Source organism: Entelurus aequoreus, linkage group LG06 (assembly GCF_033978785.1).
Source record: "Entelurus aequoreus isolate RoL-2023_Sb linkage group LG06, RoL_Eaeq_v1.1, whole genome shotgun sequence".
In the NCBI taxonomy this organism is placed as follows: domain Eukaryota; kingdom Metazoa; phylum Chordata; class Actinopteri; order Syngnathiformes; family Syngnathidae; genus Entelurus; species Entelurus aequoreus.
Window position 1 is genome coordinate 65,518,392 of NC_084736.1, and position 15,036 is coordinate 65,533,427.

Below are 15,036 nucleotides of genomic sequence, written 5' to 3' on the forward strand. Positions count from 1 at the left end.
TTCCTCGTCCACAAATCTTTCATCCTCGCTCAAATTAATGGGGTAATCGTCACTTTCACGGTCCGAATAGCTCTAGCTGCGTTGAAAACAATAGGAAAATATGAGGGAGTGAACAACTGACAACGTCACGCTACTTCCGGTAGGGGCAAGGTTTTTTTTTTATCAGAGACCAAAAGTTGTGAACTTTATCGACGTTGTTCTATACTAAATCCTTTCAGCAAAAATATGGCAATATCGCAAAATGATCAAGTATGACACATAGAATGGATCTGCTATCCCCGTTTAAATAAAACAAATTCATTTCAGTAGGCCTTTAAGTTATAAATCAGTCATTCTCAATAATTATTGACATGTCTTATGGTCTTATGTCTTGGTTTTTTGGGGTTTTTTTAGAAGGAGGAAACATTTATGTGTTTGCGATTGAGTGTAAATGAAGTTTACCGTCATTGTTCTGGCCCGACCACTTGGGGAGATTTAGGATTTCAACCAGCTGCCTTACAGTCCTCAAGAGGTCAAACGTTTGGATTATAAAACCATTTTTTTAAGGATTCTTTACTACCAACCATTTTTTTAAGGATTAATTGGGCGATATGACCTGGTGGAGGTCTGGTTTTTGGATCGATGTTGCTCATTTCAGTATGTGTAGTAAAACAAAGTTGATTATATTAGCATGAAAGTCATGAGGGAAAGAAAGAAAGTGTTTATTACAAAGCACAAGTGAACACCACAACTATATTCTCAGGACAAAAACACATAATAAGCATAAATCAGAGAACACATTGTTACGGTTGGGTTGCATGGTAATGCGCGGATTGTTTCCCCAAGATGCAGATGGTCCTCCGGAAGCAGGGTGCAGGTAAGAAAGATTATTTATTTTATTAAATGATGCAAGAATACAAATAAACAGAAAAGCGTGCAGATTGCACGGGAAGCTGAGGCAAAAACTAGCACAGGAACAAGGAGCAAGAAATCAACGTAACTTGTTGCATGAAGCAAACAAAACAGCCAGACCGAATGTGGCGAAAGGCAGGAATAAATAGCTCTCTGATTAGTGACCGGGAGCAGGTGAGTGTCCCGACCACTAACCAGAGGCAGGTGAGCATAATCAGCACATATGGCAATGAGGAACACAAACAGGGGTGCCGAAACAAAAACAAGGGAATCCTACATTTAAACAAAACTTGAACCGGGCAGCGGATCATCACACACATGATTGTTTTGGTGAAAGAACTGTGTACAAAACTTTGATTATGTGTTTGTTTTTTAAATAATTTTGCTAAAATACTAGTTTTGAGCTTAAATATATACCAAACTGCATGTCTACTAACAGAAACAGACAGGCTACGTAAAGCAGGGGTGTCAAACATACGGCCGAACAGGTTTTATACAGCCCGCGGCAGGAGTTCGCTAAGTATAAAAATGAGCCAAAATTTTTGAATGAAAGAAACTGCTGTTCTAAATGTGTCCACTAGATGTTGCAATAGCAATTCTTTGTATCTTTGTAGATTATGCTACATATGTAAAAAAAAACAAAAAAAAAACACGTTAGTGCACCAGTCGAGGAAAATGAGCTAACTACATAAATAACGTCCTGTAATTTGATTTTGATTTCTTTTTTTATCTTGATAGATTGAAAATTAACACCAATGAGTTAACTAATGAACATTATCACATAATTTATTCAGAAGGTATAAATAACGACAAATAAAGGTAGAATACTATTAACCGCAACATGTAAGTGTAAAAAAAAAAAAACAGTAAAAAAAAATCAAGCATTATTTGTACATTTTCAGAATGTGATTGCTCTATTTTCAAAAAAAAACTAAACAATCTGAAGTTGTCTTTATTTTTAAGTTATCGTGCCATGATTTTACCAGTCCGGCCCACTTCGGAGTAGATTTTTCTCTATGTGGCCCCCGATCTAAAATGAGTTTGACACCCCTGACGTAAAGTAACATTCTCTCAGAATTAGGTTAATAAGGCAACAGACCTAACACGAACCATCGATAGATGCGTTTTTTTTGTTTTAAAATTTCTTTAGATTCCGGCTTGTACATGTACAGTTGGATGTTAAAATTCTGGGCTGTTGCCATTTCTGTTGCCAAAAAGTAGTATATAATTCTAATTATTTAGCATAACTAATTTTTCAGTACCAAGCAGGAAGCTTATCACTGAAACTACAAAAATGGCTGCCAGGCAGGGTTCATTTGCATATAATAACTCTTAAAAGGGTAGCCAAAAAGTGGCTTGAAGATAGATTTGTACAGCAAACCGTATGCAACATTTTGACATTTTGCTGTCGATACTATTACATGGTATCTACAGCACAAGGAAGTGTTTTAAATATAGATTAAAATCACAATTTGACCCCTTTAAAGGAAATCAAATATACTGTGTATGCAAATATGATGCAGAGAAAATCCAGTTAAAATCCGAGCATTAAATATAATTTTAAAATGTTTCTATCCAGATTTGCAGTAGATACATATACTGTAATGATGTCTGTGTTCATCTGTGGTATGAATATGCAACAAAGAGTTAATGCGGAACATTTTTTTCCCCATTTATTTTTTTTTACAAAAAAATCACATCTAATAACAGCCAACTCCAATCCCAACTCTACATTACTTAGAAATGTACAAAGCAATTAAGATGAACATACAAATGCAATACTTAACTAACTTCAATCATAATAGCATCAACAATAATAACATCAACAATTGTGATTGAAAAACAAAACAAAATAATTACAATAACGGGAACAATATGTATGATTAATATCATCATCGCTTATAGTTTCTATCACCATCACAGCCATTATTGATAAAAACAATAATAGTTACAGTGGCTTACACTTGCATTGCATCTAGTCATTATTCCGGAATTTTAATAGTTAAAACAAATTCATATAACAAATTCCATATTCCAAGATATGACTCTTTATTATCTAATCTAAATGCAGGTTTTTTCTACTGATAAATAATGACTCACAATGACTGTATACCAGTCATTCGAGTTGGACTATCAACATATATACATTTTTTTCAGTGTTATTGTTTTTGTTATGATGCCTATCGACAAAAATGCATTTTTATTCTTTGATGGCCCATTGCTAAAGTGATGCAGATCTCCAAGAACACACGTCTGCGGATGTTTTTATTCCAGAATATAATTGCTTCTTTTGTTGTTTTAAGATAACAACTCTTTTAGTCTGACATTTCAGCCATTTATGATTCTGAGCTGGAACAAATAATTGTGTTATTGTACGTGACAACATTTTGCATCCTATTCTTAAATAGAACACTCAAAATATCCTTCCGGGCGACGCACAGCATGGAAGTGTCTTCCGTATGTGCACACCCACACACATTCAACAAAAGTGCATTCAAACTTGTTAGCACACTCAATGCGTCATGCAACCCGTCTAAATCTGGATGCTATGGATTCCAGTTAGTCATGTTAGTTTATTTGTTAGTTCATTAGTGTGTTAGTCATTGAATACTTTTTGGTTAGTATTTGGAATATTTCCAAGAATGTTAGTGGCTTGTTCATTGCACCAATGATTAGTCCTCTGTATGATTTTGGAAAAGTTAACACAGGCCATGCTTTAGTCAGAAGATCAACACTTTGGTTGCAATATATGAAGAGTTTTGCATAGCAGAGATGTTAGTATTTGACTGTTAGTATCAAAGCCATAGTTAGTAATGTTGCACTTGGCAACAATTCAGTACCTGCAAAGCTTGAACACACTGTGCACACAAAGCGACACAAATCTGTTCCTCTAAATTTAGCCTCTAGTGTGTGAGAACTGTAGTTTTTTTTCTCCAATATCTGTGTGGATTTATGTGGTCAAGCCAGCTTGATACGTCACTTTTTGGCTTCCGGCTCGTTCGATTGTCCTCCCCAGATCTTGAAACCCTTCTTGATAACTCATGTTGGTGTTTAAGAATAGTCGCTTTGTAGAAGAGGGGTTGCAAGATCACCAGAGAAGAGTGTACAGTTTTGTGCAACTGCGGCCATAAAGCAGAGGGTTAGTCAGTGAGTGAGTTAGTCAGCCATAAGCGATCAGAGAGGTTAGTGATTATCAGAATGTTAGCAGAAATTAATGTTAGTATAATCCAGACCTGGGTACAAATCTATTTGTACAATTATTAGCATTTGCTGGATTTTTTTAATGAATCAGTTGATGCTGGTAAAGTATGACCAGAAAATATGTGTGCCATGCGTGTCATCTTTCACGATGATCCTTAATTATATTTAGGGCAGGGATATTCAACTTAATTTGTTTTGGTGACCGCATTTCCAGAGAGCTAAGGACCTGGGTGCCGGACTGTGTCCTTCACTTGTGTGTGTTCCTAAGAACCAGCATCCACTATAGTAGACATTTTATTTTGATCTATTTATTTTGTCAGAGTTAAAGGCACTTTGGCAAAAAAAAACTAGTCAAAGATCATCTCTATGACAGCACTTTTTAAGAATCTCTCACAAGTTTTTTTTAACTGAACTCGCGGGCTACCAGTTGAATAGTGCAAATTATGAAAAAAAGAGGACCTAAAATGGAACCTTGAAGAACACCACTAGTGTACCTAAAGAAGTTGAACAAATGACTACTGACTACATCTGAAATGAACAGGCTAAAGCGACTCTTAATTACATAAATCATATTCCGGGAAAAAAATGTAACTGCCAAAAAGGATAGGACTTAAAGCCATGCCTTGAGGAACACCTCAGTTATGTAAATCGCAAGTTGTTAAAGTGTCAATGCAGAGATCTGTCAATGTGTTTACAGTGGTCCAAGTTCCTCTATACAACATGGGCACTTTCTAGGAATTTACTACCAAAAGTGTTTGTGTAACAAGTTTTGAACTGAGCTCGGGGGCAGGTATGGTGTCATTCCCGGGCCAGATTTGGCCCCCGGGCTGCCAGTTGAATAGCCCTGCTTTAGCGTTATTAGTAGTAGTCGTTCATAGTTGCTGGACCAAAACAAATGTCAAATAATAATTTGTAAAAAAAATTTTTCCAGAGTCTGGCGCATTCGGCAGCTGAAGGAGCTTGTACGTTGTATCAGAATACACATGCACATAAGCACGCAAAGACGCCGAATACATGCATACACTCCATGCCCCTCACACAGCGACTACACCACGAGCAAGCGCATAACACACTAGTACAGTATGATCAAGATAGATGAGTCTAAATTAATGACAAATCTTAAAAGTGCGAGATGTGTGCTTCTGATGACATAACTAAGTAGGTGAATTTAGAAGTCCCTGGGTGAAGAGAGCAAGTAACCATGGCAACAAGGGGGAGGTCAGTGCACATAGCAGAAAAGTGCCTCAGTGCCTGTTTCGTAAGGCAAAAAGTGGTGCACTGATCAAACCAGTGTAAGTAAGACTGTGTGAACATACAGTGTGTGCTTGAAAGACAGGATATAATACGGTCATGTGACACCAGGTCTCTCAAATCCACATTTCAGTTAAACACAAGAAAGGTTGATCCGTCCTCTGAGGGTCCAGCTCAGCAGATATGGCAGCTCCTGCAGAAGAAAATCCACGACAGTGGCTACAGTCAAACATCAATGTCACTAATAAAATCTGCATATATAAACCGGACTTTTAAAGTACAACACACCTGAGGTTGTGTAATTCAAGTTTATATTCCAATGTTCTGGGGAAAATAGGATAAAACTACCCTAATACATGATGTCACCTGATCAACTCTGAACATGTTTTCTTTGGAATAGACTTCCTGCAAAAGAAGTAAGACGTTTCACAATCAAAGCCAAAAGATTACTGTACACTAGGGATGTTCTGATCGAGGTTTTATGCTACCGATTCCGATACCGGTCATTTATGAGTGAAGTCAGCTCATACCAAACCCATAACGGATCACATGTATTTGTCATGATTCCCCAAGACAGTTTGGACTTTGTTATTTTCCTGTGTTTTGTGTCATTTCCTTATTTTGGCTCTATTTCCTGTTGATCTACTTGTTTTGTTGGACCTTCATTTTCGGTGTATTTACCTGCCAGCGCACCTGTTTTCTATTTCTAATCAAGTCAATTTAGGTTCATACGTTGCTTCTTGTCATCCCTGGATTATTGTCTTTTTGGCAATGTGCTGCCGCTCCATGCCTTAGCACAAGCCTTTTGTTTCTGTAAGTTTTTGCTCTCTAAATAAATAATTAAATTATTTCTTTAGACTCCGGCTTGTACATGTACAGTTGGATGTTAAAATTCTGGGCTGTTGCCATTTCTGTTGCCAAAAAGTAGTATATAATTCTAATTATTTAGCATAACTAATTTTTCAGTACCAAGCAGGAAGCTTATCACTGAAACTACAAAAATGGCTGCCGGGCAGGGTTCATTTGCATATAATAACTCTTAAAAGGGTAGCCAAAAAGTGGCTTGAAGATAGATTTTTACAGCAAACCGTATGCAACATTTTGACATTTTGCTTTCGATACTATTACATGGTATCTACAGCACAAGGAAGTGTTTTAAATATAGATTAAAACCACAATTTGACCCCTTTAAAGGAAATCAAATATACTGTGTATGCAAATATGATGCAGAGAAAATCCAGTTAAAATCCGAGCATTAAATATAATTTTAAAATGTTTCTATCCAGATTTGCAGTAGATACATATACTGTAATTATGTCTGTGTTCATCTGTGGTATGAATATGCAACAAAGAGTTAATGCGGAACCTTTTTTTCCCCATTTATTTTTTTTTACAAAAAAAATCACATCTAATAACAGCCAACTCCAATCCCAACTCTACATTACTTAGAAATTTACAAAGCAATTAAGATGAACATACAAATGCAATACTTAACTAACTTCAATCATAATAGCATCAACAATAATAACATCAACAATTGTGATTGAAAAACAAAACAAAATAATTACAATAACGGGAACAATATGTATGATTAATATCATCATCGCTTATAATTTCTATCACCATCACAGCCATTATTGATAAAAACAATAATAGTTACAGTGGCTTACACTTGCATTGCATCTTATAAACTCGACAACCACACCGTAGTCATTATTCCGGAATTTTAATAGTTAAAACAAATTCATATAACGAATTCCATATTCCAAGATATGACTCTTTATTATCTAATCTAAATGCAGGTTTTTTTCTACTGATAAATAATGACTCACAATGACTGTATACCAGTCATTCGAGTTGGACTATCAACATATATACATTTTTTTCAGTGTTATTGTTTTTGTCTTTTTGGCAATGTGCTGCCGCTCCATGCCTTAGCACAAGCCTTTTGTTTCTGTAAGTTTTTGCTCTCTAAATAAATAATTAAATTATTTCTGTCTCTGCATCCTGGGGTCACGCCATCAGCTGTCATGCGCCACAGTGACAGTATTAACTGTAAAGGTTTTTCAATATATTTATGGTGGGTAGTATTGACAGTTTAACACAATTCAAAGTAGTTCCCTATTCTCTTGTATTACATACGAAGTTGGTAGAGTGGCCGGGTCAGCAATCGGAGGGTTGCTGGTTACTGGGGTTCAATCCCCACCTTCTACCATCCTAGTCACGTCCGTTGTGTCCTTGGGCAAGAAAACTTTACCCTTGCTCCTGATGGCACCTGGTTAGCGCCTTGCATGGCAGCTCCCGCCATCAGTGTGTGAATGTGTGTGTGAATGGTTGAATGTGGAAATACTGTCAAAGTGCTTTGAGTACCTTGAAGGTAGAAAAGCGCTATACAAGTATAACCCATTTATCATTTATATTATTTATAAGTAAAAACAAAGTCGCCAGTACACAATAAACTGTAATTATTACAACTGCATTAAAACTTCAACGTTTAGTATCACAGTCTTAAAATAAATTGATTGAAAGACTGAGATTGATAACTGCACTTTGATAAACTCACGGACTGACTAATGCCAGCTCAATAGCTTGAATGCTAAAATGAAAACAAGGGACATTAACGTCTTTCCCCAATAAACAACAACATATCCCAATCTAAATTCATATAAACACATTACTGTCTGAACAATTAAGCTATTTATTTGTGCACATTGAACCTACAAACTGTGCTCTCTTACTGTCTCTGAATGATTGTTCTTTATTCAGAGGGAAAAAACGGTGCGTTCAATGACCGCTGAACAGAGTAAGACATAATGCCCGCCAGAAATAATAATAATGGATTTTATTTGTTTCACACTTTTAATTTATATTCATCTAAAAGTGTTACCTACTGTACAAACCAACATTTAAAATAGTACAAACTTAGCCATTGAAACAGATGAAATACTAAGACTAAAACATTCTCAGTGCAGCTAAGGAAACATAAAACATGCAAAATAGTGGGTTTTATAACTATGTCTATATGTATTTTTACTTGTTTTTGTTATATTATCCTCTACCTAACTCTTGATAATCTATTTGTTCATTTTACATTAACAACTGCTTATATTCTACTGTAACTTCTTAAAGTTTACTAAGCACTTTTTTCATGGCGTTTTTTCAATTTAGTTAACTTAAAAGTTAAAGTGCCAATGATTGTCACACACACACTGGGTGTGGCGAAATTTGTTCTCTGCATTTGACCCATCCCCTTGTTCACCTCCTGGGAGGTGAGGGGAGCAGTGAGCAGCAGCGGTGCCACGCCCGGGAATCATTTTTGGTGATTCAACCCCCAAATCCAACCCTTGAAGCTGAGTGCCAAGCAGGGTCCCATTTTTATAGTCTTTGGTATGACTCGGCCGGAGTTTGAACTCACAACCTACCGATCTCAGGGCGGACGCTCTAACCCAGGGGTCGGCAACCCGCGGCTCTAGAGCCGCATGCGGCTCTTTAGCGCCGCCCTAGTGGCTCTCTGGAGATTTTTCAAAAATGTATGAAGAATGGAAAAAGATGAGGGGCAAAAAATCTATTTTTTTGTTTTAGTATGGTTTCTGTAGGAGGACAAACATGACACAAACCTCCCTAAATGTTATAAATCACACTGTTTATATTAAACATGCTTCACTGATTCGAGTATTTGGCGAGCGGCGTTTTGTCCTACTAATTTTGGCGGTCCTTGAACTCACCGTATAGTTTGTTTACATGTATAACTTTCTCCGACTTTCTAGGACGTGTTTTATGCCACTTCTTTTTCTGTCTCATTTTGTCCACCACACTTTTAACGTTGTGCATGAGTGCACAAAGGTGAGTTTTGTTGATGTTATTGACTTGTGTGGAGTGCTAATCAGACATATTTGGTCACTGCATGACTGCAAGCTAATCGATGCTAACATGCTATTTAGGCTAGCGATATGTACATATTGCATCATTATGCCTCATTTGTAGGTATATTTGAGGTCATTTAGTTTCCTTTAAGTCCTCTTAATTAAATGTATATCTCATGACACATGTAATATGGCTTTTAATTTTTTGCGGCTCCAGACAGATTTGTTTTTGTATTTTTGGTCCAATATGGCTCTTTCAACATTTTGGGTTGCCGACCCCTGCTCTAACCACTAGGCCACTGAGTAGTATTTAGCTTAGCAGTTAGCCTAGCAATTAGCAGGCCTGCTCCTGGCTTGCTCTCTTCTCCAGTGTACTTGATAATAAAACTTAAGAGACCAAGAAATGCACTTTATTTTCCGTAATGGAGATAATTATTAGCTCAAGGGAGCTTCTCCACACTGTGTATGGAGACACATAATTAGCTGCTAGCCACTAAAAATAAACACATTGTCAACCAGAGAGGATCTGCGTTTGTGATCGGCATTAAAAGGCATTAGTCGGCAATATTTGGACACTACTGATTGGTGGGCGATTAATCAGCACATCCCTCCAGTACACCTGTGTGTTGAGGCGAACGTTGTATTGTTTTTCATTATTGTGTTCCAACATGTTTACCATTGACTTCTTTTAACAATTAAAAATGTGCAGAGCACCCCTCCAATTTCATTTGTCATTAAGGTTATGAATAAGGGAATGAAAAAGTTATTCTTACACAAGTAATTTGCGTGATGTGTTCGGCTGAGTTTTTATACCATTTATCTGGCTATTGTGAGTAATGTAAGGCTATTAAAAGTCCCCGTGGTTTAAATCTGTTCCTTACCGTCCATGAAGAAGCACAGAGGAGGCCATTCAAGCGATGCCATCAACACAGGAGTACAATGGAGGCCAAAGTGAGATCCTGGTGTCCGTCAGTATACCGGGACAAAGACATACAAAACAAAGCTGTACTAAAGATGGACTAAACAATATTGCACACACTGGACAGTATAAGTCACAGTATAAGACACTGAAGCAAACATGTACTTGTAATATTTATTTTTAGGGCACCACGATCAATCGTTGTGTGTGAATATAAAATATTAATAAATGAATATATAAAATATTACCACAAACATATTTCTAGCCCCTTCCTGCTACGTCACTGATAGAAATATTGTGGCAAGTTTACCCAAATATTTACACTCTCTCTGGGGGTGCACAGTGTTAGAGCTTGGCTTGTGATTAACTAACTGCACTCCGTTCGAATCCCGGCCAATGCTGTGTCAGGAAGATGTTTTAATTATCTTAAATTTGTTATCTGGTACCCACACACATTCTTGTATTTGTTACCTTCTTGAGACCTCCGAAAAATGCCTACCTCTTGAGGACCACCCTTTCTAGATATATAAAGAAGTGTATTTACAACATTAATAATATATACAAACTATGCAAATACAAAAAAGGAAGCTTTTAGTAAAAAAAAATGTTTTGAATTTGTTGTTTCTAATTGGTTTTTAATCTTCATTATTTATTTCAAGTTATTACAGTATGTGTCTATATACATATTTATTTATTATTTATTATTATTAATTAATTTTTGCCAAAGGGGGCGCATTTCAATTTCTTACACACATTTGTTATTTCATATGTCGACCAGAGGGGGAACACTTTTAAAACCGACACACAGTCCATTTGAAAAAATATTTCCTTTTTGGGACCACCCTCATTTTGATAGATCTCCCCACCAGAGGTGCAAATGAGACATTCTCTATTAGATGCAATGGTTTTCCGTATTGGGACCATGATTTATGTCCTAAATTGTTCACCAGTCCTCATATGGAAGGTACTTTTCCTTGTTGATGTCTCAAGAAGGGTAGAAATACAAGAACACACACACACACACAATGTATTTCCCTCCAATTCGTGTTAGTACAAAACATGGATCAAATTAAATTCAAGTTTGATTTAAAAAAGTACGAAAATGTTCACATAAATAAAAAAGAGTGAACATGTTTGGTAATGGCGGGAGCTCAAAATAAAATTCTACTTTGGGCCCAATTTAGCCTGTTTATCAATCTCAAGGGTCTCCGACTTTATTCTCAATGGGATATTTGTGTTTTATTTATGTATAGACAAAGCAGAGCTCCACATTTTTTGTCATTAAATAGAAGCATGAAATCTGAATTGAACAGTTACAAAAAAACTAAAAGTTGAAGCAGATTATTTAACCCTTTGGTGAGCTTTTCAAATTCAGGTAGCCTTTTGGAGACCCCTGCTCTATAGCAACCAATATGATACGTTGTATTGTGCACATGACCTGTCTGCAGGCGTTGGCTCCCCTTCAGATCCTCCCAGCATCGTTAATTGTTGTCACATCAATGGCCCTTTGAAAAAACACCTGCATGTTATTCACAACATTCAACATTTTTACTCTGGTGCATTTTTTAACAAAAGCACTTGCAAATGCTTGAATTGTAATACATTACATTACATTGGACAAAGTAGTACATTGCAGAGATTCAATAATAAAGTACTCTGAATTCATCTATTTTAGGTAACAGCACATTACATTCTATTCTGGCTGACACTGTATAATAATATTAGTACCCTGTATACAATATATGCAACAAAATGCACATTAATTCAGGTACTACAAGCAATACATCATGAGTCTCCTTTTCTTACCTGCAGTCATCTCCAGATTGCACACGTTCCACAACGTCGAGAGAATTGTACCAGACCTCACACGATATCCTACTTCTATGCTGCTAACAAAACGACAAACCGTGTTGTTCTCTGCAGTAAAAAAAAAAAATGCTCGCCTCTACACGGTGTGTGCTGCAGAGCTGCTGCAAGCCCAAATGGGAGTGTCAAGAACAGCTGCGTGCACAGTCCACGTTGGAAAAGCAAATATTGTGCACAAGTACTGAAACAAAGACAAGAGAGACGTATATGGCTGTGAGAGGCTGCGCCTGCATGAATTAGTCAGTGAGCCGCTCCCCAGCTGCTGCCACAGGTTTGTGCTCTTTTGTATGCGCGCCCTTCATCCACCATCTGTTTCCCGGGCAACCGAGGACTGCCTGCTGGCACGACACCCCCAGCTACCGTCTGAAATAAGAAACACTGCTATTCTCATCTTTCTGCAGGCGCGAACAGACATATGTATGAGAGTCCGTCGATAATATTTACTATAAATAATGGTATTATCAATATTATTGCCCTGGTAAAATCCCCCTGCGTGCATGTAATCATACGTTTAAATCAGGGGTGTCAAACGTACGGCCCGAGGGCCGGATCAGGCCCACGAACAGGTTTTATCCGGCCCGCGGGATGAGTTTGCTCATTTTTGAATGAAAGAATCAGCTGTTGTAAATGTGTATCTTTGTAGATGATGCTACATATGTACAAAATAAACCACACGATGCTAGTACATCAGTCGAGGAAAATGATCAAACTACACAAAAAAAATATAATAATTTGATTTTGATGTAATTTTTGTATCTTGATAGATTGAAAATGAACACCAATGAGTTGACTGATGAACATTATCACATCATTTATTCAGAAAATAAATAAATAACGACAAATAAAGTATATATACTATTTACCGCAACAGGTAATTGTAAAAAAAAAAACAACAACATTATGTTTTGTACAATTTCAGAATGTGCTTGTTCTATTTTTAAACAAAGAAAACAATCTGAGGTAGTCTTTATTTTTAAGTTATCCGTGATCTTACCGGTCCGGCCCACTTGGGAGTATATTTTTCTCCATGTGGCCCATACTTGCCAACCTTGAGACCATTGAATTCGGTAGATTGGGGGGGAGGGCGGGGGTTGAGGTGTGGGGGGCGGGGTTTGGTGGTAACAGGGGTGAGCTTTGATGACGTTTGTGTTCAATGAAGTCAGCGTTAATCAAGCTACGTTTTGAGTTGTATATTCATAAATGTACATTTCTCAATACTCTACCTGTTTTTTGTGCCTTTAAAAAAGAATTAGAACTCTACTTTGAAACGCGTTCTACCTCTAACAACCAAAAAGCTGTGAAAACTATGATGCTGTGCTCCAAACTTGGATTATTTACGGAATTGGTGTGAGCCTATGGCTTTACACTTTGTTACATATATACACTTTTCATTTTATTTTAATTGCTTCATTGAGTTTACAACCCCCTGGCGCTGTTCTGTACTGTTTCTGTACTTGTTTTGATTATTATTATTTCTTTGCTTGTGTGTAAATGTTGAATATTATAAATAAAGGTTTAAAAAATAATAATAATCAAGCTTCATTTGCCGTTGTCCAGGTGGAACAAACCATTCTGCATCTTTTTTTAGGGGTTACATTAGTCGTTGACGTTATTAATTTAATTCAAGCAACATTATTAATGAACTCTCGTGGCAGCATTTATTTTAGATTAATAGTTATGACGATTTTAGTAACTTACATGTCCAAACAACATTTTTTTTTTTTATCAAACTTTACAAAAGCTCAGTCTCTTAAAATTAGTAGTTTGTCATTTTAATCAAGTGTCTTTGAACGCATCACATTATGGTAAATGAGAGGCAACAAACTTAAACATAACTTTCTCCTCTGCTGCCACAGATGGATTTATGATATTTTTACCTTTCCTCCATCTTCTCATCCTTGTTCCAACATGTTAGTGCCTTGTGTAAATGCGTAAAAGTGAGCTTTGATGACATTTGTGTTCAATAAAGTCTGCGTTAATTAAGCTACGTTTGAGTTTTATATTCATAAATGTACATTTCTCAATACCCGACCTGTTTTTTGTGCCTTTAAAAAGGAATTAGAACTCAACTTTGAAACGCTTTCTACCTCTAACAACCAAAAAGCTGTGAAAACTATGGTGCTGTGTTCCAAACTTGGATTAGTTACGGAACTTGTGTGAGCCTATGGCTTTACACTATGTTACATATATATACTTTTCATTTTATTTTAGTTGTTTTATTGAGTTTACAACCCCCTGGCGCTGTTTTGTACTGTATGTGTACTGTTTCTGTGGTTTGATTATTATTATTTCTTTGCTTGTATGTAAATGTTGAATATTGTAAATAAAGGTTTAAAAAATAATAATAATCAAGCTTCGTTTGCCGTTGTCCAGGTGGAACAAACCATTCTGCATCTTTTTTTAGGGGTTAAGTTAGTCGTTGACGTTATTAATTTAATTCAAGCAACATTATTAATGAACTCTCGTGGCAGCATTTATTTTAGATGAATATTTATGACGATTTTAGTAACTTACATGTTTAAACAACATTTTTTTTTTTGAATCAAACTTTACAAAAGCCCAGTCTCTTAAAATTAGTAGTTTCTCATTTTAATCAAGTGTCTTTGAACGCATCACATTATGGTAAATGTGACGCAACAAACTTAAACATAACTTTCTCCTCTGCTGCCACAAATGGATTTATGATATTTTTACCTTTCCTCCATCTTCTCATCCTTGTTCCAACATGTTAGTGCCTTGTGTAAATGCGTAAAAGTGAGCTTTGATGACCTTTGTGTTCAATGAAGTCAGCGTTAATCAATCTACGTTTGAGTTTTATATTCATAAATGTACATTTCGCGTTTTTTTTTGTGCCTTTAAAAAAGAATTAGAACTCTACTTTGAAACGCTTTCTACTTCTAACAACCACAGAGCTGTGAAAACAACCGGTATGATGTCATGTTCCAAACTTGGATTATTTACGGAATTTGTGTGAGCCTATGGCTTTACACTTTGTTACATATGTATACTTTTCATTTTATTTTAGTTGCTTTATTGAGTTTACAA

The 15,036-nt window shown here is 36.4% G+C and overlaps 1 long non-coding RNA gene across 1 annotated transcript; it reads right to left on the reverse strand.

Annotated features, from left to right (window-relative positions):
* Positions 1 to 685: 685 nt before the first annotated feature.
* LOC133652453 (uncharacterized) lies at positions 686 to 13,908 on the reverse strand. Its single transcript, XR_009826576.1, has 4 exons — positions 13,869 to 13,908; positions 11,932 to 12,354; positions 10,088 to 11,630; positions 686 to 5,536 (listed from the first exon to the last, which is right to left on the reverse strand). It is a non-coding gene; the product is annotated as an uncharacterized LOC133652453 (long non-coding RNA).
* Between the last annotated feature and the right edge of the window lie 1,128 nt (positions 13,909 to 15,036).